Source organism: Ambystoma mexicanum, chromosome 9, assembly GCF_040938575.1.
Source record: "Ambystoma mexicanum isolate Mex_15411 chromosome 9, UKY_AmexF1_1, whole genome shotgun sequence".
Taxonomy (NCBI): domain Eukaryota; kingdom Metazoa; phylum Chordata; class Amphibia; order Caudata; family Ambystomatidae; genus Ambystoma; species Ambystoma mexicanum.
The window spans coordinates 483,945,482-483,969,379 of NC_090931.1; positions in this window are offsets into that span (position 1 = coordinate 483,945,482).

The following is a 23,898-nucleotide window of genomic DNA, read 5'->3' on the forward strand; positions in this document are numbered from 1 at the left end:
AGTTGTGGGAATACCATTCGAAAGATCAACATCGTTGGTCCCCTTGACCCGCAGACATCCTCGGGCAATAGGTTTATCTTGGTGCTAGCCGACTATGCTACCAGATATCCTGAGGCTATCCCATTGAAAACTGTAACTGCCAAGTCAGTTGCAAAAGCGTTACTTGGCATCTTTACTAGGGTTGGCTTCCCTAAAGAAGTTGTGTCTGACAGAGGCAGCAACTTTATGTCAAAGTATATGCAGGCTATGTGGAAAGAATGTGGGGTCACCTACAAGTTCTCCTCTGTATACCACCCCCAGACCAATGGTCTGGTGGAACGTTTCAACAGAACGTTAAGGAGCATGATTGGGGCTCTGGAAGAACCTCAGAGAAGAAAATGGGATCTTCTTTCACCATGCTTACTGTTTGCCTACCGAGAGGTACCACAGGAGGGTGTTGGCTTCAGCCCCTTCAAACTTCTGTTTGGTCATCCTGTACGGGGACCCTTAGCCATAGTCAAAGAGGGATGGGAGATGCCCACTCCCCTAGTTACTACTAACGTAGTAGATTATGTGCTGAGGCTCAGAAAACAGATGGTACTTCTGATGGGTCTGGCTAGTGATAAATTGAATGCAGGACAAGCACTGGTGAAACAATGGTACGACCAGAAAGCTTCCCTCATCAACTTTACACCTGGTCATCAAGTCCTGATCATGAATCCCATAACGCCTCGAGCTTTACAGGACAAATGGTCAGGCCCTTACACAGTGGTGGAGCCCCTGGGTGAGGTTAACTATTTAGTGGACCTTGGAAGTCCTGGACAGGCTCCAAATGTGTTCCACGTAAATAGGCTGAAGGCTTTCGTCCCAAGAGTCGAAATCGCAGCACTGCTACTGGCTTCAGATGTTGAGGAAGAGGAGTCTGAACCTCTCCCCGACCTGTTCCAAAGCGGTCCTTCAGATAGCTCCTTTGAGGGTGTCCGAGTGGCTCCTCACCTGACTTCTGATCAGCAGGCTGAGGTGAAAAGTTTGCTTAGGCAGTTTTCCCCCCTGTTTTCACAGTCGCCTGGTTTGACACCTTGGTGCAAACATAACATAGACACAGGAGACAGTGTACCTACCAAAAGTAGGGGATACAGGATGTCAGACAAAGTAGGGTCTTACATTAAGACCGAGGTTAACAAGATGTTCGACCTTGGGGTGATTGAACCCTTTAGTAGTCCTTGGTCCAGCCCTGTGGTTTTGGTTCCAAAGGCAGGCACTTCTGAATTGAGGTTCTGCGTGGATTACAGGGCTCTGAATGCTGTCACCAAGACAGATGCACACCCCTTGCCTCGAACAGATGAGCTGGTGGATACCTTGGGTGCCTCCAAGTACCTCAGCATGTTTGACCTCACTGCGGGCTATTGGCAAATAGCCTTAGCAGAACATGCCAAGGAGAAGACAGCGTTTTCCACTCCAGACGGACTTTACCAATTCGGGGTAATGCCGTTCGGGTTAAAGAATGCACCTGCCACTTTCCAGAGGCTTGTGAATCATGTGTTGAATGGGTTGGATGAATTCTGTCTTGCATATCTGGATGATATAGCAATTTTCAGCGCCACCTGGGAGAACCATGTGAAACACCTCGGGATTTGGCTACAGGCTCTTCAGAAAGCCCACTTGACCATAAAGGCTAGTAAATGCCAGATTGGACAAGGCTCAGTGGTTTACCTTGGACATGAAATAGGTGGAGGGAGGATACAGCCTCTTCCCAGTAAAGTACAAGCAGTACAAGACTGGCCTACCACCACTACACAGACCCAAGTGAGAGCCTTCTTAGGACTCACGGGGTATTACCACAACTTCATGGCAGACTATGGCACCATAGCTGCCCCTCTGACTGCCCTCACCACTCCGATGAAACCCAAGAAGGTAACTTGGACCGACGAGTGTGAGAAGGCCTTCAACGGCTTAAAAGACTCCTTGTGCCAGGCCCCTGTCCTCAGGGCCCCTGATTATTAAAGACCTTTTATTGTGCAAACAGATGCCTCTGACACTGGGATAGGAGCTGTACTATCGCAAGTAGATGAGCAGGGTAAGGAACACCCTATTGGTTTTATTAGTCGCCAGCTTAAGGACAGAGAGCTCAGATGGTCCACAGTGGAGAAAGAATGTTTCTCTGTCGTGTGGGCCCTTCGGAAGCTGAGGGCCTACCTCTATGGGACCCACTTCACTGTGCAAACTGACCATAAGCCTTTAAAGTGGCTGATGAACATGAAGGGAGAGAATCCAAAGTTGCTTAGGTGGTCCATAAGTCTACAGGGCTTTGACTTCACTATTGAGCATAGGCCAGGTGTCCAACATAGCAATGCTGATGGGTTGTCCAGAATGTTTAACCGACCTGAACAAGAGACTCATCCAGGGGTGGATTAGTTTCCCCTGTCCATAGACTGGGAGGGGCGAGTGTTAGGAAAGATTTCTTAATTGTGGGTAATTTTCCTTCCATGTGGCAACCCATAAACATTTTTCTGTAGTTTTCACCATGATCTAGACTTTGCAAGAAAAGGGCAGCCTTCTGCCGCACTCCTCTGGGCTTTCGCTCCATTCTTACGGGGAAACTGACATGCCCTTAAGACAGTCAGTGCCGGGAAACGTTGTTTTCCGTAGTTCTTTTATCATGTTGCGGCTTTCGCGCAACCTGACACAAGAGGGCACTGTAAGCTAAGTTACCGCTCTCTTTGGTCTCTAGTCATCTACAGGCCCTAGACACTCTCTTTGGATTGTTAACGAACGGTGCAAGTGAATCATGGACGGGACTGGTGGCAGCGATAGTTTCTTTGTGTTTTGATCTCCTTTTGGCTGTTTAAGTGCATTTCTCGCGCTTAGCCCACAATGGTGGCCTGGCTCCCAAAATGGCCAGACCATGAGGCTCTTTGTCCTGCCCGCTGACCGTCTTGCCCCCTTCACCTTCCCCAGGTCGAGCCAACCCGGGGCCTTCCTTATTTGGGCATGTACTTTCCTGCGAAACACAGATGCTTTCGCAGGCATCTACAGGCCTTGTGTGCACCTCCAGGATGTGGGCTGGGATGTCTGGTCCCAATACACACCCTGGATGCCAGAGAGTCTAGTGTGTCGTGAATGCCTGGGACGACCGTGGTCCGTGATAGGTCCACGTATGGTGTGAGTGTTTTATGAGCAGATCTCCCATTGGGTCCCCTCCATTTTGGCGCGAAGGTAACTCTGGATAAGAGGAGGCTGGAAACACCACTACCATGTCGATCTCCTGAGTTCTCACGAACGACGGATACAGGAGCCAAGTATCCTGCAACTACGAGGCTGAACCGAGGAATCGCTGGTGACCCGCTGAAGGACTGCTCCTCTGCACTGCTGTCGCTCTGTGAAACCATTCTGCCTCTGATCGAACGAGAAGGCCTGTACTGGTACTTCGACCCTTTGGAATAGTGGGACCAACTATTCTCGGCATCTTCATCATCTCCTGCACGTAAGCCTTCGGAAGCGTCTCTGGGCCATCCAGTGGACTGACCAGCTTACCCAGGAGTCTTGCTCTGTTACCGCCATCAGGTTGTGTTGTATTCTGCGTCCTTAGCACTCTCACACGATTCGTACACTTGGCATTCCCAGGTCTGGAGTGAGAAGTGCACATTGGGCTGAAGTACACACGGCCGCTCCGTTGCCCTGCTGTGGTAACAAACTGTGTGGTTTCACAGCATTTGGGACTTCCTCAACTCTAACTTTTGCTGCCGTGGAATCTACACTACGCCGAGTCGTCCCCTGCTCGTATCTGAACCTGCCGGCACTGAAACTGACGCGGAGAAGTGTTGGTCTGCCTGCATCGGGGACCGGTGAGTAGCAACGCCAGGAACTGGTCGCCCTCCTGCAGTAGCCCGTAGCTTTTCCTCGCTGTATTAAACAGCACACCTTTTTCGCACTCGCGCTCTGCTTCTGCCCACAAGTGGAGGCCGTGCTTGAGTAGCGGAGATCTGTTCGCCCTCCTTTGTTCAGTGCTCTGAACTGCCTGACTTCCTTGAAGAGACTCCCCTTGGCCCATTGGCACCAGCGTGTGCAGGTACTTTTGAGCACAAGGCTCCACCCTTCGTAGGGCTCGGACTTCCTTCTAGTTAGGTGGCCTCTGAAGGCGAACTGGGTCTAAACGATTACTTGCACTGCCTGTTTTCCTCCCCATCTAGGTGGTCTGCATATTTCGTGCTTCTAACTCTTTAGACCCTTTGGTAATTGTATATATATTGTATTTGATTGTGATGTGTTGGTTTACATGAGTTTTATCGTGATTCTTTGCTATGGTCAATATTACAAAGGCCTTGTAATAAATGTGTCTATATTTTTAATATAACCCCTGCTTGGAGTAATTTGTAAGTGTCCTTGCTTTGTGTGCTCATTGCGGGCTTTCAGTCACCCTCACCCCTCTTGAAGCCTAGTCTTGACCGCCGCGATCGCTACCTTGATTGGTCTGGCTTTTCCAGAGGTTACCCTGTTCCAAGAAACTAGGCTGGCCTTCTGAACCTCTGCCCCTCCAGGACACTTAACAAGTGTAAAGGGAAGAAGGACTGTCCCTGCTTTACTGGGTCATGGCCCTAGCTGTTGCTGGCAAAGCGCATGTGCCACATCCTGCCCTTTTAAGCATGGTGGCCATGGAAATGTGAGAATTAGCCATTTAGGTGTCGAGGGTGTGCCTCACAGGAAGGGCCGGTACTATCTTTCCCCATTAGTCTGTGTAGTGAGGGTGGCAAGCAGACATGGAGAGACGCAGAGTGCTAATAGTGGGTGATACATTTGTGCAAGACCTGTACAGGTATGCCGCACAAAGAGGCATGGCTGCTAATTTTGCATTGGAAGGAGTGTAGGCTTTCTGGTGCACTGTCTATGAGGGCAGTTTCAGTGGTAAGGTTGACCTTTGCAGATGTGTGGCTTCTGTCGGTACTTTGGATGTTGTTGTGTTGCATTATGGAGCTCTACATTTGGGGTACCTGTCGTGTGCACGTTTGCTCCGTTGCCTAAAGAAGTTGATGGAAGAAGTGATGCAGATTTTTCCCACTGCCATGGTGGTTTTCTCAAGCATACCACCAAGAGGAGCATGAGACCATGCCGGTGTAATTTGTCTCCAGCCAGAGGTTGCAAGGTGTTTCTTTAACAGAAGCATGTGTCAAGTTATGTCCACTGCTAGGATATTATCCACTGACTATGACATCATTAATGAGTGAAATTTGCACTGGTTCCATGCAAATGGCATTTTTTTTACCAACATTGGCAATGCTGTTTTGTTTTACACTGTGCAAAAAATGTTGAAGACAATCCTGTAACAATGTATGCAGGCAAACAAAAGAAAAACTCAGATAAAGAGCAAAACAAAAGGTTCTTTGTAAGCACGAAAAAATGCACAAAATAACCAAAAAAAACATTTTTTAAGAGGGACCACTAAAGACCCAATCCCCTAACCTGCTTCACACTTTTTCCCCCCCACCACTCCCTCTTCCTAGCACGAAAACTCTGCGGATTCTGCGGTAGTTTCAGGATTACACGTGTCACATCCGGCCCTTTTCAGGATGGTAGCCATGGAAATGGGACTGTGGAGGCTAAGCGATTGCTCAATAAGGTTTCTGGTTGTGGTGTGTACGGAAAAACTGTGTCAGAAGGTCTGTGGTGGAAGTGTGTAAGGTAAGGGGCAGGCATCCCGTTTGTATGCATGCACTGTATGTACTTGTTTGAAGTTGCTAACATACACTTAGTGTTGCATTTGTGCAATCATTTTTCATAATTTTGTAGTAAGTGGGGTGCTGCGTAAAAATATTCTGTGAAGTGTACAAGGTAAGTGGCAGGCATCCTGTTATGAATGCAATGTGTGTATGATTTGATATTGTATGATATGCCATTCGTAGTACGCATATTCACAAGTCTTTCAAAGGCGCAACGAGTCAAGGGAGGGGGGACAGAGGGGAGACAGACAATGAACCTACTAGGCCAGGTATCACTCAGATCGCCCAAGTGCATGGGGAGGGGGAGGAGAAAGTGCAGTACATGGGAAGAAGAAAAAATGACAGTAAGTAGAAATACAGCCCCATGGTGGCAAGTGCAAGGATAAGTGCAGACATCAGGTGGTGGTGGAACTGTTAGGGATACAGAAAACCGTCCCCAAGTGCGGGGTTTGCCAGAAAGCCAGTGCAGTTGTGCGACTTGCGGGGGGAGGTGGCCTGGGGCCAAGATCAGAGGGTGGCCAGGTAACCAGTGCAGAATCAGTTTCAGCCAATAAGTCAGCAGGGGAGAGGAGGAGAAAAAGCAGAGGCAAAGAGAAAGGTTTTGAGTTGCTTCCGGGAACCGGCGATGGTTCTCCTCAAGTTTCACAGAGACAGGGAGGCTGTTGCAGAGGGAGGCCCCAGCCAAAGAAAGAGATCTACCACCAACTGGTTACTTGCAGAAGCAAGTGACCCTGAGGGAGTTGGAGATGTACGAGGGACTAGCTCGAGCAGGGACATATTTAGGAAGTGAGAATTGCAGGTAGTGCGGCCCCAGGGCCCTGAAGGCCTTGTGCATACTGAAGAGGGTTTTGACCTTATTCCTTGACGCTACTGGGAGCCAGTGCAGACATTTCTGTCCTGGAGAGATACGCTCCCTGGGCTTGAGGCACGCAGTCCTCTTCTGGATGAGTTGCAGAGAGTAGAAGCAGGCAGATTTAGAACAAGGCTGTTGCAATAGTCCAGCCTAGAGAGAACCACAGCTGTGGAGACAGTGAGCTTTTCAGACCTTGCTTTAGGTTGGTAACATACATGCAGTGCTGGTTTTAGTGCCATATTTTTACGATTTATGTAGGAGATGGGTTAGTGGAGAAAAATAAATCGTAGTATTGTCGGAAGGAAAGACGAGAGTTCCTGCAATGGGTATTTTGTTTAAATGGAAACGTTGCAACAATATACAATTGAAGTGCCACTTGATGGTAGTGGATGGGAGAAAAAAACAGTTGACATTTTAAGAACGTAATGGACGCTCAGTGGCAGATACCGTGCCACAGGCACTTCTAACAGAGTTGTAAACATACTGCAGAAAAAAGTATTTATACCTCCACTTTGTGGTGATGGGTGCTCATGTGGATGAATGTTGATGCACAAATCTTGCATTCTTTTACTGAACTTTCTCCTGGACGTGCTTTCCAATGACACAACACTTGGAGGCTGAATGTGTAACTGTACTTATGAAGTGTTGTACAGAAGTGACAGTGTAGATGCTAACATCTTGGATGTCATTGGTGGATGCGTGTGTGACTATTTAACAGTACCCAATGAGGTAGTGATGGACACAAAATTGTGGAAAGGGAAGGAGGACTGGTCCTGCTTTACTGGGGCGCAGCCCTCGCGGTACTTGGGGAAGCGCACATACCACATTCTGAGCCTCTCACCATGCTGGCCAATGGAAATGGGACTGTGGGAATTGTCCAATCAGGTGCTCAGGGTGTGCGTCACAGAAAAGGGCAGCAATATTTGTTTTCATTACTCTGTGTAGTGAGGCTGGCAGAGATGGAGAGACGACAGTTTTCATTGTGGGTGATGCCTTTGTGCTTGATCTCCTCCAGTATGCCGTCAAAAGAAGTTTTTTATGGCAATTTCAATTTGGAGGGAGTGGAGGCTTTCTGGTGCGGTGTCGATGTCTGCCGTTTCGGCATTGTGCTTGCAGAATGTCGACGAGTGGCCACTTACGCTAATGTACATGTTGGGGTCGTGCACTATGGAGGCTTCTATTTGGATTCCATGGCTTGTTCACGTGTGTATTGACAACTGAAGAGGTTGATGAAAGCAGTGAAACACATTTTTTCCCACTGAAAAGGTGCTTTTCTCATGTATACCACCAAGAATAGTATGGAGCTATTCTAATGATTGTTGTCACCAGCCAGAGGTCGGAAGGGTCTTGTTAACAGAAGCATGTGTGACTTCTTGAGTGCTGCTGGGATGTTCTCCTGTGAGAATGAGAACATTGGGTCTCGATATGTGCACCTTTTCAATACAAATGGCATTTCTTTGAGGACCAGTGACAATGATATTTTGTTTTACAATCTACAGGCTGCAATGAAGATGCTATTGAAAGAATGTGAGGCGAGGTACAAAAAACAAAAACACTTATAAAAACCAGAAAAAAGGTGTTTCTATGGCAGCACCTTAAAAAAAAAGAAAAAAGGCTCTTTTCAGAGCCACCACTACAAACAAAATCCCCTACCCTGGTTGAAATGTATTCCCCTACTCCCGCACGCACAACATGATAAGTCTGCGGGCATCGTGATAGTTGCAGGGCTGCATGTGTCACATCCGGGCCTTTTGCAGATGGCATGCATAGAAATGGCCCTGTGGAGGCTACGGGATTGCTCAATAAGGTTTCTGGTTGTGGTTTGTACGCACAGACTGTGGTACACGCTGTGTTTGTCGACAAAAATGCAGAAGGTGCGGTTATGGTTGTGTGTTTCACACGCCACAGGGTATGGTTTTTGGGGAGTTCTGAATACATTGATTGAAAGTGAATGGAAAACACTGTGCAGTGACTGCACATTTTGGATTCTATAATGTGGATTTGCACTTGTATGAAGTACCTGCAATGAAGTGACTGATTTTGGTTTGTCTTTGTGAGACTTTGGTGACGCGCGATCATGCCGACATGATTGTTCTTAATTGTGGAGGGAAAAGTTCACATGTTACCAGAGTTTCAGTGCCATTTGCGATGAAGGCGACATTTGCCCAGGTCATGCGTATGTTTCCGATCCCCTGCATAATTTTTTATCGCATTACACAGACAGAGATGTGGCTGCGTTATTTTACATTTGGTCTGGAAATGGAAAAAGCGCAGTATATTGTGAAGAATTCTATTTGTGCCTTTTTACGACATGTGACAATGTCGTACTTCCAAAATGGGATTATGACTTTTCACACCACGAAGCGTTTTTTTCCACAAATAGCGTTTATCTTAATATTCCTGCCATTCTGATTTTTGCACAGCCTATCCAAAATGCCTTGCTGCCCTTTTTGGAAGTACAGGAAGAATTTGTGTAGTAGATGTTGCGCACGTGAACGCTTCAAAACATACAGCAACACGGAAAAAAAAACCTTTTCACAGCCAGCCCTTTCTACCCGATTCCACTGCAATGTTTTCCGCAGAGCCAAGCCTCCCTTTATTTAGCGCACATTCTGTGGCGCGTATACGGTGCGTGGTGCCCTGCAGCCGTTCATTGGCAATTCAGTTTTTCAACTCTGAAAGGAGCTTTTTCCATTGACCTTTTTTACTTTTCCAGTTGGTTTCTATTTATGTTGGTCTTGTAACACATGCCACAGAAGGAAAGGAAGGCAAGGGCCGGTACGGAAAGGGGCACCACCTACAGGGATAACATAGGGCATGTGCACAGAGAGGGAAATGTTGGGTGGCCCTCACTTAAATAGGCAGCAGTCATTGTTGTGCTCCCGGACCGACCCTTCCCAAGCACTTCCAAGTAGCTTCCCTCTGTAGAGTAGCACGTCTCAGTACATGCACAATACAATGCCCTTTGCCAGGTAAGGGTAAACATGTGGTCTGCAAGGATGTTTTAAGGATCCGCTGCCCTACAGGAGTGTCGCTGTTGCTGGCAGGAGCAGATGTGTACAATGCTGTACATGAAATTAACCTACTGCCTTGATGGAAGGCAGTACCCTGCCCACTGGTGCCTTGTGTTTCGATTTCAGTTCTCTTCACATGCAGTACGGACACTTCATGGTACAGCATTAGCCGTAGGTCCAGCATTCACAGAGATGAATACATTCTGAAATACAAGAATGCTTACAACAAGGAGAAACGCAGCTTCATTACATGGAGCCGAAAGATAATTACTCAGCACGCCCCATGCAGCTACAGTACTTTTCAAACCACCACTGACATTCTTTGCGCTCTGAAGAATCTGCTGTTTCATTACTTGTCTTTACATGCACTCGTGGGCACTTGTAGGCACTTGTAGGCACTTGTAGGCGAACCCTTGACACTTGCCGTCACGGTGCTCGCCGCAGAGGCGGTGTGTCTGTTTCATGGGTCATGGAAAGGCAAGCAGCACATCCATCAAATTAATATAAAATGTAACACGCCTAGCGTACACTGGAGGTTGCTGTTCCTTGTTTCCAGTGGGCCTCATACAGCCAGGCGTGCTGCAGCCATACATTTGGTAGGTTTGCACAGCAAACCACATAGTTGGCAGGACTGCTTGAAATGTGGTAGCCTACCGTATGACTCCGTAGGGCTGCCGACAGGGGCGATGTTACCAGCACACAGAGGATGCCCTATGCATGTGCATAGCTGTGGAACGGACAGGCATGCGCTCCCACAACTAATTAAAAGTGACTTCGAAGATGCGCCCATGTGGCCAGTACTGGAGTCCTACGGATACCTGCATTGTGATTGCACATACGCCGGATAGGTGCAGTCTCCCTAGGAAACCTCCATATTGCTTACCTGCAGCCATCTCGAACAGTAATGTGCGCCACAGACTCACCATTCAATGTTAACACAAAAAGCAAAACCACTCACTCACTCACCAACACTTAACATGTACACCTTACATTTCTAAGGTATACAGACACCATTAGGAAAGGGAAGGGGTAGCACAAATGAATACATACACAGGGGAATTTGGGCTTTCAACAAGTTCGTCATGAGGGCAGCCAAGGATTCCGTGAAAAAACTTTGTTAACGGGACGTTATGGTTCAGTTGAGCTACCAAAAAGCAATCACCTTTACTGAGAACAGTATGCTACAGCAACGTTCTGGTTACAGTGCCCTACTAAAAACCTATGAAATTCACTAACCAAAAACATTGTTAAAGGAACGTTATGGTTAAGTTGGGCTACTAAAAACTTATCCCCTTTACAGGAAAAAAATATGCTAAAGGAAGGTTCTGGTTCCAGTGCCCTACTAAAAACCTATCAAATTCACTGACAAAAAAACATTGTTACAGGGTCGTTATGGTTCAGTTGCCCTAAGAAAAACCTATCCAATTCAGTGTCACAAGTAAATGAAAGGAACATTATACTTACTTTGCACTAATAACAACCTATCCATATATCATTGTTACAAGTAAAACCGAAAACCCCCAGAAATGTGCCAGTTATGGTAAGCTAAGCAATCATAACTCACACCACCACTGTGCACTGCTAAAACTAACAACCATGACATGAAAGATGACATCACAAATGTCATTGATGACATCACTGATGACATCACATGTCCATTTACTTTTCATACAAAGCCTCCACAAGGGATTTTCAATGTAATGTTGGTAGAAAACTATCAGAGGTCATTGGGAGAACTATCATAACATACATAGTTCATTAAGTAATGCATTGCTATAAACACAATTCTATTACAGAATTCTTTCCAGTACATGAACCTACTCATGTGCAAACATAGGCATTGTCTGCAGCATGCACTGTAGAGGGGACATTTTCAAACTCTTGCCATGTTGGATAGGAAAATGATGAACGCTTACCTTTCAGAGTTTTCTGTACTGTGCAACAGTAAGTACGTAAAAATGCTTCACTTACTACATAATTGTACTACTGCACACAAAACCTAAAGTGCGCACAGTGCATCCAAATATGAGCATATACACAGAAAATAAAGTAAGGAAAAAAAACAGCAATATTACCAAAAAGTGTTCTTAACCTAACTCATTATCTTCATGCACAAAAATGATTGCTATGTTTCGGCCTTCCTTCTTTCCCTATATATATGTATCATATGATGTAACTGAACCCTAACGAGAGTACTGTAACAACATATGAGAAGGGTAAGGTCTACAAATACAGTACCTTTTCAATTTTTTGTCCTTGACTGTAAGCAAAACCACCTGGCCTACATATGTCCGTAAACACAAATAGAGGAACGCACACATGTGATGTCATCTTTCACAAAGTAGTCCAGTACTGTGAACGGCATAGGGCTAAGGTGGTCCTGCTGCAGGAAACACACCTGGTGGGCAGGGGGAACGAAGGGGTAGCTAGGTCCTGCGGAAACTCTAAGCACTACACATCCTATTCATTATACTCTGCAGGAGTGATGACCCTCGTGCACAAGTCACTAGGCTTTCGTACTACAGAGACAGTAGTCAACCCGGATGGGAGATATTTAACAGTGCCAGGATGTTGGGGCACCACAATGGTTACCTTCATTAATTAATACGGGCCAAATGTGGATGAACTTGGCTTCTTCAAGTCATTAGTGAACAAGTGCCATAGGTTCCTCCACACCTGCCTGGGGAGGGGACCTCAATATTGTGCTTGACACGCAGAGAGACAGATCGGCTGGGGGGGAACATCTGCGCTTTAAAGCGGCAGAGGCGGTTCAGAGGGCATGCAGGAGTTAGAGCTGAGCGATGTGTGGAGACTGCTGAGACCGGAGGTGGTGGGGTGGGAGTATTCGTTCCACTCATCAGTACACAGGACATCCTCGCGGCTGGACTATATTCTGGCAAGCCTCCCCATGATACACAAGACAGTCGACTGCGTTCTCCTCCCCAGAATGCTATCTGAACACTCGCCGGTCCTCTGGTCGCTGAGCCCAGAAGGGGAGAGAATTTCTCACTCTTTTTGGAGGTTCAAACCCGGTGCACTATCGGACATAGTGTTCAAAAGTGAAGTGCATGACTTGATCAAGTCATATTTCCAGAGAACCTGGGCACAGTAGCGGAGATGAGCATGGTGTGGGAGGCTTTAATGGTGGTGCTTCAGGGCGGGGCCTGTCCGTAGAACTGGGTGTGCTACAATTAATATACAGGAAATTAAATGAAGCAGAAGCAGAAATTAAGGCACAAGAAGTGAGGGTGGATGGGCATATGGCTAAACTAAGGCAAGGGCTAGGCCGCTTTAACAACCTTGCGCAGCGTGAAGTCAAGTACCTGGCATGCCTGGCAATGACCCGCAGGTATGGTGAGGAAGGAAGGCCAGGTAAACTGCTGGCAGCGATGATCAAGCACGAGAGAGGGAACATAGACATAGCAGCTGTGAGGATGCGGGAGGGGAAGGTGGTGGTAAAGCAGGAGGATATAGCTTAACTTTCTGCTGATTCTATGAGAATCTGTATGCATCAAAGGGGTCGATACCGATAGTAGAGTTGGAAGGGTATATAAGGGAAGCAGCCCTCCCGGTGCTGAGTGAGGTGGTAGTTGAAGTGTTGGCTGCACCCATTACAACGGAGGAGGTTCTCCTCGCAATTCAAGCCCTGCCCTCTTCCAAGGCACCCAGCACGGATGTGATCACGGCCGAGTTTTATAAGGAGTGGGGACCTGAGGTGGGACGATCTGGGAGGAGGGTTTGAAGGTGGGACGGCTCCCCCCAACTATGCATAAATCAGTGATAACGCTAATCCTGAAACTGGACAAGGATCCACTAGAATGCTCCTCTTATCGCCCAATATCGTTGCTGAATCTAGACACAAAAATGTTTGCCAAGGTACTGGCGGACTGCCTACTCCTGCACATATCCCACATTATACATGTAGACCAATCAGGTTTTATACCAGGGGGATCAACCTCGTCAAACTTGCGAAGGTTATTTACAATTCTGGCCCAGATAGACCCCAATGTGCAACCTGCTGCAATCCTGCCAGACATAGAGAAAGCATTCGACTCCATTGAGTGGAGCTACCTGGTCGAGGTGCTGTGCCAGCTGGGAGTCCCGATGTATTACCTTTTGGCGGTGAAGCTGCTGTATGCAGGATCAAACGCCCGGATATGTATGGGAGGCACAAGGTCTTGGGCCTTCGAACTGGGGCGGAGGATCAGGCAGGACTGCCCGCTCTCACCCTTGCTCTTTGCTGCAGCGATAGAGGTGATGGCGACCCAGCTGCGGAAATTCCATTGGGCTAGGGGCCTCGCTATGGGCAGTACTAGGGAACTAGTGTCGCTGTATGTGGATGACACTATCCTATATTTAAAAGACCCTGCAATCAACTTGGGCCCGTTGTCAAGTGAGGTTGAGAGATTTGGGGAGGCTTCAGGTTGAAGGCTAAATGGGGCAAATCCACTGTATTCCCACTAAACAAGGCCACAGTGAGGCCACCAAACACTGAGGGATACAGATGGGAGCAACAGGGCATCACATATATGGGGGTGCGGGTCAGGAGGGATGCCAAGACATTATTAGCAGATAACCATTTCAAATACTTGCAAACCCTGAAGGCGAAAGTCGAAAGGTGGTGTAGGCTTCCCCTCTCACTCCTGGGCAGAATCGCGGTTGCTAAGATGGTGGTGGTACCCAAACTCTTATACATTTGTCAGAATATTCAAGTCTGGCGAGAGGTCAGATTCTTTGCGGAAGTATAGGCCCAACTGGTAAAATTGGCCTGGCATCCTCGAAACCCACGTATTAATTGTGACACATTACGAACATGGGGGTAGCCGTGCCTGTATGGCAGGCACGGCTACCGCCATGCCCGCTACCAGCACCACCACCCGCGATTGGGCAATAACCGGCCCATTATTGAATGGGCCGGTAATTGCCCATTCGTGGGTGGTGGTATTGCCGGGATCCCGATCCCCATTCTGCCCCAGAGGGCAGAATGGGGGTAGGAAGCATGGTTGCGCCGGCACCGGTGATAACGGTGCCGGTGCAATAATGAGTTCTGCTCGTGGGTGCTGCACAGCCCACCAGGTAAGACCTGCCGGACTGTCAGGTACCCGCTAGCAGAACTCGTAATGCGGCAGTACGGTATGAACAGTGCTGGTGCCTTACCGGCACCGTTCATACCGTCACCGCCAAGATTATAATGAGGCCCATTGACCCTTCCCTGGGACATGGGAGGTGTTGTAGCCCCCGATGCGGAACTGTTTTTCATAGCATCTGTTATATTTAGCTACACAGTGGATGCCGGGGTCCCCGGCTACCCCACGTGTCTGCATAGAAAAATGCTTGGTATGCCCGTTCTCTCTGCAGGGGATCTTGGTGTCCAAGAGGGTGGTGGACAGATGCACATTTCACCCGGTGGCGTGCACGCTTCATGCATAGAAAAGAGCCCTGAAAAGATTGAGAGTGGACGTCCCCTTTGACCCGGGTATTCAATTGTGGAACATAGAGAGCCTGGCACCAACTTGTGATGAAGCCATCATCCAGGAGTGGGGATCAATCAGATGGAGGATCTGTACCCGAGTGGTTCATTTGTCACCCAGGAGCTATTTACTGAAAAGATGGGTGGGATGCTTTCAACGTAGACTGCAGTATTTTAGAATAAGAGCAGCTTTCAGAGAGTGGTCCCCCTCATTCCCAGAGATGCCAAGTGTTCCACCCTGCTGCTGAACCTCATTGTAAATGCGCCAAATAGTAGGGGAGTGAGTGTCACTTTATACAACAAGACTCTCCCCAGGAACCCCTAAAATGCAGACAGAAGTGGGAGGTGGATGCAGGGATTTTCCTCGCGGACAAGCAGTGGGCGAGGCTCTGTGAAACCACACATAGTGAGGCATTTAGTACCCGGTTACAGCTGATCCAATTTAAGACACTGCAAAGAGTATATCTGACCCTGGCTCGCATCCACCAATTTGATAACACTAGGCCGGCCCGCTGCCCGTGATGTAACCATGAACTGGCCGACTTCCTGCACATGATGTGGGCCTGTGCTAGACTGCAATCTTTTTGGGAGGAGGTGGTGGAAAGTAGATCAGACATGACATCCCTTGTGAACTGCTGTGCTGTATGTTTGGCTAGGTCTTGGGTCTAACTAAACTGAACCGGAAACTGCTCACGACTAATATGATAGCTAGGTGATGTATATTACTAAAATGGACCAGCTCATCTCCACCTGGGATAAGGCTGTGGCTAAAAGATTTAACATGGCTCAGTGACACTGATGAGGAGTATGGGGTCTTATGTGGGCTGCAGAATAGGCCCAATAATATCTGGAGTCCCTTTTAAGCCTATTTACTGGCCCGAGGTAAGGGTTGGGGGTTGAGAGGTGGTCACTAACTTAATGTTATATCCTGTGCACAGTATGATCGCTTCTTTAATATGTGGACCGCTTGCTCCGGTAACACTGTCTATTTGGGGTCTTGCTCCTCCAAAGCGAACAGACAGATAGCCGCTTCGTCAGAACAATGCCCTGTAAGAATATAGTTTATTACTTTGGTTTGATGTACCTCAACCGCATATTGTATGGTTAAATGCTATGTGACGTGAATCTCCAATACAGAAAAGTAAAAAAAAGAAAAGCGTACTTTCTGGTCGTAATGTGATTTTCGTTGGCTCTGGTCTTTTTTCATATTAGTGCAGACTAGATCTCGAACAAGTCTCATATGTTCTTGCATTCGGGAAGCGGTTTATTTCTTGTTCTTCACAGGTGTCCCGGAGCATGTCCAGGACATCTCTGGGCTCTCTGCCATAAAGCAGTTCAAAGGGGGACAATCCCGTAGAGCCCTGTGGGGTTTTCCTCTCTTCAATTAGTGGCCACGGGATCATTCGGTCCCAGTCTTTCCCGTCCTTGTCTACCAATTTTCTCAGCATTAATTTCAGGGTTTTGTTGAATCTTTCTACCAGGCCGTTGGTTTGAGGATGATACACAGAACTTCGTAAGGTGGTAATATAGGGTACCTCTTTGACTTCTGCCATAAGCTTGCTCATAAAATTTGAACCTTGATCAGATAGTATGTCCTTGGGAAAGCCAACCCTGGAGAAATGCAGTAGGAGGTGTTTAAGGATTTGCTGTGTGGTATTATTTCGCATTAGGAAGTCTTTGGGGTATCTAGTTGCATAATCAACTATAACAAGGACATATGTCTATGTGACACATTTCTATGTGAATGGCACCGTCTTGGTCCAAGGCCCTCAGGCCAACCTTCTCCTCTTTGATAGACACTTGCCGCACCTCATCAATTTCCTTTCCTCTCCTGCTGTCCCCTCTCCCCTGACCACAGCATCATTGCCTCGCCCCACCGCCTCCTCCTTGGCTACCTTGCCCTCACCTTCCCTCTGTGCCCCCCCTCGGCTTCTTCTACACCTCCGCAGGGCATACCTCTGATTTGTACTCCCCAGAAGTCCTTCAAGGGTGGCAACCCTCTACATATTGCCACTCTCAACTCCAGCTCAGCTGTCAAACACTCCTCTGACATCTGCCGCCTCCTGGAGGAACTGGACCTTGATGTCCTCGGTCTCACCGAGACATGGTTCACTGCCAGCTCTGTCACTAGCTTTGACATTCTCCTCCCTGATGGCTACAAGATCCTCTCTGCTCCCAGGTCCAACCGCCCCGGAGGGGGTGTAGCCCTGATCTTCCCCGAGTGGATTCCTGCCTCTGTCATTCCTACGCAGGCCCACTCCTATTTTGAATACCTGGTCTGCAGGCTCTCTCTCTCCCCTAGCCATTCCCTTATTGTGGCTACTATCTATCAGCCTCCTGGTGAGATCTCCTCCTTCCTCTCAGAGTGGGCTGACCTCTCCTCTTCACTCCTGGCCTCAACCATTGAACTCCTCCTTCTTGGTGACTTCAATATCCACCTGTATGCCTCTTGTCCTCCCTCTGCACTCTTTCACAACCTCTGCAACTCTCTCTCCCTCTCTAGTCTCCGTTCTGGCCCGACTCACTCTGCAGAGCACACTCTGGATGTGTTGATCTCCACTAATCTTCCTCTTTCTGTCCCCCTCACCACTCCTTTCTCCTGAAGTGATCACTTTCTCCTTTCCTCCCAGCTCACCCCCTCTACCCCCCAGCCCAAGCCACCTCCATTCCTGCCACCCACCTTTTCGGTCATCCGACCCATGAAGCGAATGTCAGTCGAGGCTTTCACCGCCACTTTATCTCCCCCGTTGGCTGATTATCATCCTGATACAGCCCTTTCCATGCTCCACTCTGCTATATCTGATACTCTTGATATTCTTGCCCCTGTCATGAGAATCGACTTGAAGCCCAAAGCCAAGTGCAACTCCTGGTACGACTCAGACCTCCTCACCCTTAAACGCAGGTGCAGGGTGGCAGAGAGGAAATGGCGCGCTTCATGTACATCCTCTGAACAAACTGGCCTGCCGCCTGCTCCAAAGGCAATACTGTCTCTCTCTGTCCTCACCAAGAATAGAGCTCATATCCAAGCCTGCGTCTCTGCGGCATCTAACAACTCGGCTGAACTGTTTAAAATCTGCAAGGAAGTGGACAATCCTGCCGCAGTCTCTACCTCTCCTGTCCCCTCCCTGGCCCTCTGCACAGCACTAGCTTCTCACTTCATCTCTAAAACTCAGTACATCCTGTCCTCTCTCTCCTCCTCTCCCCTCCCCCCTCTACTGCCTGCTCTTCCTCTGGCCTTTCTGCAGCCACCTCTCCTCCCTCCTTCTCTGCCTTTCCCCTGTTTTCATCTGACAAGGTCTCTAGACAAGTTCAATCTATGAAATTCTCGTCCAAACAGGTTCACCCCTGCTCCTCCAAAACCATTAAGGACCACATCGACTCCCTGGCTCCTTCCCTGGCCAACTTCTGCAACCACTCCTTCACCACTGGAGTCTTCCCATCCTCCCTGAAGTACTCCCTTGTGCACCGCCTCCTCAAGAAACACTCTGCCGACCCCTCCTACCTGGCTAACTACCGCCCAATCTCCATCACTCCCTTCCTGGGCAAACTCCTTGAAAAGCTGGCCATCTCCCAGCTCAATCTCCACATTGAATCTGTTGGCTGTCTTCATGACCATCAGTCTGGCCTCATAGCGGCAAGAAGCATGGAAACTGCTCTCCTGAACATCCGTGAAGACCTGCTCTCCAACCTTGATTCCAACACCCTCTGTGCCTCATCTTGCTTGATCTCTCTTCCGCCTTTGATACGTTCAAACATGCCATCCTGCTCAAATGCCTCTGTGATAACCTGGATATCACCGGTAAGGCCCTGGTGTGGCTGACTTCTTTCCTCTCTGACCGACCCTCCCAGGTCCAACTTGGGGCCTTCCTCTCCGCTATCTTTTTCTCTACCTGTGGTGTCCCCCAGGGTCTAATCTCTCTCCCTGGCGGTTCAACCAATACCTGGCACTTCTTGCCCACCGTATTGCTGCTTTATGCTCCAATTTTCAGTGCATTGAGGATGACACCCAGATAATTTTCAGGCTACCCTCAGCCACCTCTTCCCCGTGTCTCATCACTGACTGTCTGTCTGCCATCCAGGAGTGGTGTGCCGCCAATGACCTCTGCCTTAATGCCAGTAATACTGAGAATCTCCTCATCGGCACTCCCACTCTCTGCTTTCCCCTCTCTCTCTGGCCAGCCTCTCTTGTTTCTCTTCCTGCTTCCACCTGCGAGGTTAAACGTCGGGGTCATCTTCGACTCCACACTCTCCTTCTCTCCTCACATCTCTGATGTCTCTAAGAAGTCACACTACCAGCTGCACCTCCTCAGAGGTATTCTTCTTTTCCTCACCTTCCCCCAGAAGCTCACTGTCTCCAGAGCTCTGCTTCTCTCTAGGCTGGACTATTGCAATAGCCTCTTTCTAAATCTGCCTGCCTCTACTCTTCGCCCTCTGCAACTCATCCAGAACAGGACTGCGAGACTTGTCCTTGGCCTCAAGCCCAGGGATCGTATCTCTCCAGGACTGAAATCTCTACACTGGCTACCAGTGGCTGCAACGATTAAGTTCAAAACCCTCTTCATTCTCCACAAGGCCTTCTGTGGCCTCTGGCCTTTATACCTTCAAATCTCTCTTCCTAAATAACTTCCTCCTCGAGCCCTGCGCTCATCTGCCTCCAACTCCCTCAGGGTTAGTCGCTTCTCTAAGCAACAAGTTGGTAGTAGATCTTTCTTCGGCTGAGGCCTCCCTCTGGAACAGCCTCCCTGCCTCCCTGAAACTTGAGGAGAACCATCTCCGGTTCTGGAAGCACCTCAAAACCTTCCTCTTTGCTTCAGCTTTTTCTCTTCCTCTCCGCTGTGACTTCTGACTGAAACTGAAACTGCACTGGTTACCTGGCCACCTTCTGATCTCGGGCCCAGGTCCCCTTCTCTGCCAGTCGCACACCTGCACTGCCTTACTGGCAAGCCCTGCACTTGCAAACTGTTTCTGTATCCCTACAGTCCCATTACCAGCACTTGACACCTGATATCCGCACTTACCCCTGCACTCGCCACCTGCTGGTTGTACTTTTACTTACTGTTATTTATTCTATATATGTACTGCACTGTCCCCTCCACTTCCCCCTCCACACTTGCCCCTTTCCCCTTCCCCTGCACTTGCGCGATCTGAATGACACCTGGTCTAGTAAGATCGTTTCTGTCTTCCCTCTGTTCCCCAATCCCTTGCCTCGTTGCGCCTTGAAACACTTGTGTATAGGCACGCTATAAATGCCATATCGTATCATATTTATTGCCTAATCTGGATGTCAATAATGTCCATCCCGATACTTGAAAAAGGGACTTCTATGATAGGTAAAGAATTCAGAGGGGCAGGTAGTGGGATGTGTGTGCTGGTTATTTGACATATTTCACACGTCTGGATAAAAGTCTTTATATCGGCATGGATAACTGGCTAATAAAACTTCCCACTAATATGTACCTGGATTTTGGATTGTACCAAGTGGCCCCCGGTAAAATGGAAATGCACAATCTCCAGTACCACCTTTCGGTGGGTCTTGGGGATTACCAGTTGTGTCTTTACTAATCCTTCTGTAGATTTCTCCCTTCTGTACAACAATCCCTGATTTAGGAAGAAAAAGGGGCTCCCTTTCTCTATACCTTCTCCTTCCAGAATAGCTTGTAGAAAAGTTTCAGCTAGAGCTGGATAATTTCGCTGGGCAAAGGCTAGGTCGGGATAGATGGTAGGCTTCAAATGGGATTTCACATGATTCTGTAAGAGAAACTTTACGTCTCCCCGGAAGTCGGGATCGATGACGCCTGCTAAAACGTTTATACCGAACTTCCACGCTAGGCCAGATTTTGGGGCTAACCTTATGCAACACCCCAGAGAGGGATTATCAAAACCAGATTGGTAGGAATCATTCCTCTAGAAACTCGATGACTACATTTTTGAAATTGTAGGGTCCATTAATATGTTTCAATTGAGTCAGACTCCACTCCTGACACCATATGGAAGGAACTCATGGTGGCAACAGTAAAGGAAGACACAAGTGAACACAGTTCAAGGGTGTTTAAACTGTATAAATGGGTGAGAAAATCGAAACCTAATCTAAGATCGGAGCAACCTACAACCATCATAATAAGGCAGTCGTCGTAGTGGTATCTTGTTGAATAAAAAGGTCCTTTACAAAAAAAAACTATTGCCAATCCTTACCACTAAGTTAAAGAGTGTGGGATAATGTTCATCAGAAAAGAAGAAATAAGTGTTCTCAAAATATGTCAGGATGGTATGGCTGGGGTCTCCCTTCTCCACGTTTTTTGCACGGTACAAGGCGTGACTCCTGAGCACAGCACACTCCTGTACTTCGCCAGGATGAGGATACAGTTTGTTTCGAGGGGATTGGGTCCTCCGACATATTACATATCCATGACAGTAATCACCACAGCTGTGCTGCTTCGGAAAATCTTTCTGCGTCCTGTGTCGATGACATCGATACGCTGCCCTCGAGGACCTCCTCCGACGGCTGACGTCACTGGATGTTATAAGTAGGACGCACGACGCCCATTGCCTCAGTTCTGTTTTTTCCACTAATGTGTTTACTTCGGAGATCTTGGCGCGCCTCGACTCTTTGGAGTTTCGGTTCTTTCGGTTCTTTGAACTTGTTCGGTTGTAAGAAGTTTTCGAGATGTCTTTCGCTTCTTCCACCCCTTGTCCGGGCTTCAAGAAATGCGGGGACTGCGGTTCCAAGATGTTGGTGACGGACTCGCGACTCGCACGGCGCCTGCCTCTGTTGCCTCGGGGAGGCCCACGACACGGATGATTGTGTTGACTGCCAGTCGCTTACGTCCAAAGCCTTGCGGGAGAGCAAGAAGAAACTGTCGGTCGGTAAGGTGTACAAGCCCCAGAAGTCGAGGTCCACTGGGCTTTCGACAGACGATTGGAGGGGCGACTCTCTGTATCGTCGTCGTAAGTCTAGGGGGTCTCGGTCCCGGAGTGGGTCCTGCCACTCCTCTGCCCCTTCGAGGCACTCCCGGAAGCGCCGTCATCAGTCGCCTTCCCCGTCCGAGGACTCCGCCCGTCGGTGGGTAGTTTATCCCACCAAGCATGCGACTCCAGAGGAATGGGCTTCCTTCGGTAAGAAAATGCTGGCAATTCTTGAATCGCAGGGCACCGGTCCGTCCGCGCCTCCGAGTGGGGTCGGGCTAGAGACACCGCTCGTACGCCTTCGGGCTTCGGTGGTTGGCACAGTTCGCGGGAAAGGTCCCGCTCGGACAAGGGGAATCGTTCTAGTCATGCCCGTTCCAGGTCCCGGTCCTCGATGCGCCGAGGTGGTCGAGGGACTCTCTCGAGGCTCTGCCTCCGAGGAAGTCATCAACGCCATCAGCGCCCAGGCTGTCAAAGGACACGCTCGGGGCTCTGCCCTCGAGGCCTGTGTCGACGCTGTCGATGCTGTCGGCGCCGCGTTTGGCGTCGATGCCGATTCACTATACGCCTTTCGGGGCTGTTTCGATGGGGGTACCCCGGGGTACAGTGGAACCCCCTAGAAAGGCTTTGGCCAAGGCCAAGCATGGCTTTGTTCCCCATTCTGTGCCCACTTTCCACCATCTTGATTACATTTCAGAGGTGGATGAGTTCTCTGATGATAGCATGGTTCCTAATACGGTGCCAGATGAGATTATCTCGGGACATAGTCAGGTTGAGGACCTGCGTCAGTCGATGCAGGACGCCAGTGGTCTGGACACCTCTCCGGAGGTGGAGTTTTGTAGGCCTGGGCCTAGCACCCATGCCGACTCCTCGTACCGGCGCCTTATGTCAAGGGTCACTGAGTACTTGGGGTGGTCTGCTCCCCCAGGGGATTTTCTTCAGGATGACCTCACGGATATCCTCGACCAAGGTCCACCAACTGACCTGGTACTGTCGTTCCATATGACTCTACAGAGGAGGGTGGCGGTGGCTTGGACTGCTCCGGAGAGTCTCTTGGCAGTGAGCAAGTCTTTGCCGCGAAAATACCGCCCAGCCAGTAGCGACCCCTGCTACTTGACCAAGCACCCCACTCTGGAGATTTTGGTAGTGCAGGCGGCTACGGCCCCAGCAAAGCAGGCGTCATATCCTACCATCCCTCCTGATAGGGATGACACGCGTTTTGATGGTTGGGCGAAGAATGTGTTTTCTTCAGGGGGTATGGCTCTTCAGGCTGCCAACTCAGTATGTGCCTTGTCACGTTTCACGCACACTCTGTGGAACTGTGTTTCCTTAGCGGCTGAACATATTCCCGAAGGGGACGACCGGGATGGTTTTCTTGCTATGGTCCAGGATGGCAAGGATGCCATGTGAGTGGCCGTTCAGTCGGGTTTGGACATGGCAGATTGCGTCAGCCGGTCCATGGCGGCGAGCACCGTAAGAAGCAGATTTGCGTGGTTACGGAAGTCGGGGTTTTCTCCTGATGTGCAAGCCCGGCTCCTCAACATGCCCTTTGATGGTGTCCATCTTTTTGGCAGCAAGGCTGACGAGAGGCTTGAGAGGTTGCAGACCTCTAAAGCTGCAGAAAAGTCATTGGGCGCTGCAGTTCACCAACCTTCCCCTTTTCATCCTAGGGGACAGCAATGGAGGGGAGGTTCCTTTCGTTATTACTCATCCTTCGGTAAAGCGAAAGGAGCTGCTAGTCAAAGGGGCCACCGTAGGAGTGCCAGAGGTGGAAAACAAGGTACTCGAGGTGCCAAGGCCGCTCGGGCTGTTGCCTCTTTGCCCTCAGGCAACGCCGCAGCCGCTTCAGCTCAGTCATGAGGTCATGTCCCATATTTCGCCGTTTGGGGGAAGGCTGGCACAGCATCTTGTCGAATCGCGTGCCATTACTTCAGATGTGTAGGTTCTGGAGGTCATAGCCCACGG